Genomic DNA, 6000 nt, shown 5'->3' on the forward strand with positions numbered 1-6000 from the left:
ACCCAAATTTGGGGTCAAATTTCAATAAGCCCAGGGCCTCAAATTTTTAAGGACTTTTCTGCTTTAGGTGACCAATCAGTGTGCTCCACCACTGGGCCAAAGGTCCACATTGACCCTGCCACGTGTCTCTCACATTTTTGTTTCTCTCACTCACATTTTACTCACATTAGTAAAGCAGATCACCTGGTCATCATCACATTGCTGTCTGTGAGAGCTTCCTGTGCACAAATTGGCTGCTGAATCTCCTACATTACAGCAGTGACTATACTTCAAAAAGGTACCTAATTGGCTGTAAAGTTCCTTGGAACGTATAGAAGGATGCTATATAAATGAGAATCGATCTTGCTTGTTCAGATGGTTGTTAAAGATCCCTTGGCGGTAATCAAAGAAAAGCACAGGACAACATTTACTCCTCAGCCAACACAAATTACTGGTGATTTATCTCAGTCACTGTTTATGGGATCTTGTTGTGTTGCAAAGTGGTTGCTGCATTTCTCTACATAACCCATCTTTGTTCATGATTCATGCTGCAGGGTACTGAGGTTGTAAAAGCCACTTATAAAATGCAAGTCCTTTTTTTTTAAAGCCTTGCTCCTGAATGTCCTCCGTTGCAAGATGAATCTGTGTGAACTTGGGTTCAGAATAAGACTTGGGTTTGCCCACAATGATTTAAGCTTGAATAACTTGCCAAGACGCACCCTCTGGCTGATTATTAGTAAAGGTGAGCTCCTGCAGGGTTTGAGGTGCCTGTGGAACCATGGCCGAGCTGAGATCAACACCGTCCAGAAGAGGGAGGGATGAAACCTGAGGAATAAAGAGCATGATCTCTGCAAAGAAGCTACAAAATAATAACATAAACCTGAACCTTTCCTGCACATTAAATTTGTTGAATTAAGTTGGTGGTTAAGAGATTAATCTGAACTATTGGGTTCAAATTTTGACAGGGTAGAATTCAATAAATGTTATAGCCTACAGAACAATGTAACCATTCACCTGGAAAATGCCGCAACACATTGGTGCTAATTACGGGTGCTTCTTGAGAGTTTTAAGTGCCCCCTTTCAGAGTTTCAATTGTGCCCTTTGGAAGTTTCAGGTGCGCCCTTTGAGAATAGCACGTGTGCCAACTAAGAGATTGAAGGTTTGCCCATTGAGAGTTTTAAATGGGTACCTTGAGATTGCCAGATGTGCTGACCGACTCTTTTCAGGTGTGCCCTTGAAAAATCGGCAGCTGTGCTCATTAACAAACTGGCAAAATGTTCCGCAGATTGGAATTCCATCTACATTACATTTTGGATATCACATCAAAAGTCTGTCTTCCTATTTTCTAGGTCTTGGTGGCAGGGAGAGGAACGGTTCCAAAGCAGATAACAGTTATTTATTTCAAAAATTTCATGGACTTATTTCTTTCTGGTGCCAAGGAAAGCTTTTATTCGGATTGGCATCACTTCAGTTGAATCTGAAAAATACCAGGATATAAGTGGTTACCAGGATATTATATTCTTCAGAAGCATCAAGGAACTTTATTCTCGATAATGTGACATTATAAACAGATTGGAAGATGATGGTTCCAAGACATGTATTTAAGGGAACTCGAGCCAGAATGCTCAACAAAAAATTATAGACATGAATCATACGCTCAGTTGGGTTTAACATACTTATGGAAAAGGACAAAGACAGACCAGGAGTAGGAGTTCTCAGACAAAGGTAAATTTCATTAAACTTGAGATCTGATTTAGTAGGAAGTGGACTTGAGCAGCAGATCACTGGGAGGCATTCAAAGGCGAGATAGTGAGGGCTCAGAACAAATGTGTTCCCACAAAGAAAATGGGTTGGACTCCCAAATCTAGACCCTCCCGAATGTCAAGAACACTGGGTAGATTAAGGCAAAGAAGGGAAGCTTATAAGATGCCAAGAGCTCAATATTACAGTAAGGCTAGCAGAGTATAGAAAATGGGGAGGTAAAATTAAAAATGAAATTAAATAAGCAAGGAAAGGGGATGAAAATATGTTTGTCAAGTAAAATCAAGGAAAGCTCAAAAGAATATGTTTTATAAATACGTAAAGAGCAAAAGGATAACTGAGGAAAGAGTAGGATCTATTAGAGACCAAAAGGGTGAGCTTATTGTGGAGGTGGAAGACATGGGCATGGTTCTTATGGTAGTTTGGTCTGTCTCCAAAAAAAGATGGAGAGATTCAAACCTTGTTGTTAAGGAGGAGGACTAAGTGTTGGATAGGATAAACATAGTGTGGCAGGAAATATTGAGAGGCTTATGATCATTGAAAGTAGTTAAATCGCCAGGCCCAAATGATACATATCTCAGGCTGTTAATAGAAACAAGGGTGGAAATAATGAAGGCCCTGAATATCATTTTCTAATCCACTCTGACTACAGGCATGGGGGCTGTGCACTGGAGGACAGCTTAATTGTTTAATAATGTTGTTTAAAAAGGGTAAAACTGAATAATTAAAGGCCAGTCAGCAGGTGGGCAAATTATTGGAAAAATTTCTGGGGGACTGTATTAAGCACCATTTAGAAAGGCAGAGAGAAATCAAAGTCAGTTAATATGGATTTGTAACAACATTGTGTATGACAAAACAAAAACAGAATTACCTGGAAAAACTCAGCAGGTCTGGCAGCATCGGTGGAGAAGAAAAGAGTTGACGTTTCGAGTCCTCATGACCCTTCGACAGAACCTGATTGAACATTCTGAGGAGATAGTAAGAAAAGCATCTGTTACATGCTCGGCTTAAAAGCAAAAGATCCGTTGGTGATGGGATAGTTGCATTTCAAGGTGTCACTCTCCGATGTAACATTGCAAAGTGTAGCTCTTGCTTGGTCTGTCTACACTTGAGAATTAGGGATTCCACTGTGCGAGTCATTCGTTCAGGTAGGCCGTTAGATCTAGGGTGATGGGAAGAAGAAGTAGTGCGATTGATGTTCCCCTTCTCACATAGCCTGAAATGGTTAAACAATAAATTGCAGACCTTTGTGTGTGATGATCTCTCTAGCTGCACTAAATAAACTGAAAATAGCACTGAGTGTGTACAGCAGTTGTGCTTGAGATATTGTGTAATTATCGAATAATGGGGTACTTAGTAAAGTAATCGATGATGAAGCCAGTGCCTTGGACACGAAAAAGGTCAGATGCAATTTTGGACCAAGGATGGGTCTGGCCTTCATGCAGAATCAAAGATCCTTTGTTCTAACATGGCATATGCTCTGGGCATGCCTGGCACTTTTTGATGATGACCTCAATGTCACTGGCCAAAAGACTGTGGGTGGAATTCTCCCATGCCCCCACCGGTGGGATCAATGTTGGGCAGTGAAGGGAGGGGGGCGGTGGGAGGAAGAGGGGGGTGGGGGTGGAATTCAGTGTGAGGTCCAAAAATTGGTGTGAAATGGTGTGAATCTCCTGATGCTGTCTGCCGGGGGGGGGTTGCGATTCCCACCGGAGGCTGGCCTGAAACTGATTTGCATCCCACTATTGGGAAGCACATGAAGGCCAAACTGGAATCTCCACCCCCCCCACCCCCCCCAACCCAATTCTCCACAACGCCAATGGGAAACACCCCATGCTGGTCCAGACCACGTTTGTACCAACGTGGGGTGGAATAGTCAGGACTTACCTTAGGGCCTTGGCAGCTGGTGGACTTCCAATGAGAAGATGGATGCCGGCAACTGCTGGACCCTGTAGCGCCACGTGCCGCACAAGGTGGGCGGAGCTTCATCCACGTTGTTCCTCCACAAAGCAGCTTCCAGGCGGTGGGTTACCCACGCAGCAACCTCACTCAGGCTTCAGGCTTTCTTCCAGGGCCTTCTCCAGTGGGACTGGGCTCTCAAGCTGTGGGCTGGAAGGCAGCAGGAGGTACATACACACCAGGAGAAGGATTAGGCCATTCAGCCCCTCGAACCTGCTCCGCCATTCAATGAGATCATGGCTGATCTGACAGTAACCTCAAATCAGCATCCCGCCTACCCCCGATAACGTTTTCACCCCCTTGCTAACCAAGAATCGAACCACCTCTGCCTTAAAAATATTCAAAGACTCTGCTTCCACCACCATTTCAGGAAGAGAGTTCCAGAGACTCATAAACCTCAGAAAAAAATTCACCTCATCTGTTTTAAAACTGCGACCCCTGATTTTTTTAAACAATTTTAAACACCCCTTTTGGGTGGCATTGAAGTGTCGGCAGGGGGGAGGTTAAAGGGGGCTAGGAGGACAACAGATGTATGTGGGGCTGTGGGGCCTAGAGGGGGTTGTTGGTGGGGGGGGGGCGGCGGTAGCTGCAGGGAAGGGTTTTTACAGGGTGTAGCCAGGACGTATAGGGAATGATGGGGAGGTTAGGAAAAGGCCATGTTGGCTGCTCAGTGGGGTTGTGTGGGTGGTATAATGTCATCCAGGTTACTGAGGGGCTTTGGGGGGGATGGGTGAACCGATGTATTGTCGCCCAGGTGTGTGTGTGGGAGTGTGTGTGTGTGTGTGGGAGTGTGTGTGTGTGGGAGTGTGTCTGTGTGTGTGTGTGTGTGTGTGGGAGTGTGTGAGTGTGGGAGTATCTGTGTGTGGGAGTATGTGTGTGTGGGTGTGTGTGTGTGGGATTGTGTGAGTGTGGGAGTATGTGTGTGGGTATGTGTGTGTGTATGTGTGTGTGTGGGAGTGTGTGTGTGTGGGATTGGGGGAGTGTGTGAGTGTGGGAGTATGTGTATGTGGGTGTGTGTGTTTGGGTGTGTGTGTGTGTGTGTGTGTGTGTGAGTGTGTATCTGTGTGTGAGTATGGGAGTGTGTGAGTATGTGAGTGTGAGATGTGTGTGTGTGTGTGTATGTGTGTGTGTGGGAGTGTGTGTGTGTGGGATTGGGGGAGTGTGTGAGTGTGGGAGTATGTGTGTGTGTGTGTGTGTGTTTGGGTGTGTGTGTGTGTGTGTGTGTGTGAGTGTGTATCTGTGTGTGAGTATGGGGGTGTGTGAGTGTGTGTGTGTGGGAGTGTGGGAGTGTGTGTGTGTGTGTGAGTGGGTGTGTGTGTTTGTGTGGGAGTGTGAGAGTGTGGGAGTGTGTGTGTGTGGGATAGTGTGTGTGTATGTAGGAGTGTGGGTGTGTTTGTGTGGGAGTGTGTGTGTCGGAGTGTGTGTGTGTGTGTGTGTGGGAGTGTGTGGGAGTGTGTGAGTGTGGGAGTGTGCGTGTGTGTGGGTGTGTGAATGTGTGTGTAGGAGTGTGTGTGTGTGTGGGTGGGAGTGTGTTTGTGGGACTGTGTGTGTGTGGGAGTATGTCTGTGTGTGTGGGAGTGTGTCTGTGTGTGGGAGTGTGGGAGTGTGTGAGTGTAGGAGTGTGTGAGTATATGTGTGTGTGTGTGTGTGTGGGAGTGTGGGAGTATGTGTGTGTGTGTGTGTCTGTGTGTGGGAGTGTGGGAGTGTGTGAGTGTAGGAGTGTGTGAGTATATGTGTGTGTGTGTGTGTGTGTGTGTGTGTGTGGGAGTGTGTGTGTGTGTGTCTGTGTGTGGGAGTGTGGGAGTGTGTGTGTGTGTGTGTGGGAGTGTGGGAGTGTGTGAGTGTGGGAGTGTGTGAGTATGTGTGTGTGTGTGGGAGTGTGGGAGTGTGTGTGTGTGTGTTTGTGCGTGGGAGTGTGTGTGTGTGGAAGTGTGTGTGCATGTGTGTGTGTGTGTGTGGGAGTGTGGGAGTGTGTGTGTGTGTGTTTGTGTGTGGGAGTGTGTGTGTGGAAGTGTGTGTGCATGTGTGTGTGTGTGTGTGGGAGTGTGGGAGTGTGTGAGTGTGGGAGTGTGTGAGTATGTGTGTGTGTGTGTGTGGGAGTGTGTCTGTGTGTGGGAGTGTGGGAGTGTGTGAGTGTGGGAGTGTGTGAGTGTGGGAGTGTGTGAGTATGTGTGTGTGTGTGTGTGTGGGAGTGTGTGTGTGGGAGTGTGTCTGTGTGTGGGAGTGTGGGAGTGTGGAAGTGTAGGAATGTGTGTGTGTGTGTGTGTGTGGGAGAGTGTGTGTGTGGGAGTGTGTGTGTGT

This window comes from Carcharodon carcharias, chromosome 13 (genome assembly GCF_017639515.1).
Source record: "Carcharodon carcharias isolate sCarCar2 chromosome 13, sCarCar2.pri, whole genome shotgun sequence".
Classification (NCBI taxonomy): Eukaryota; Metazoa; Chordata; class Chondrichthyes; order Lamniformes; family Lamnidae; genus Carcharodon; species Carcharodon carcharias.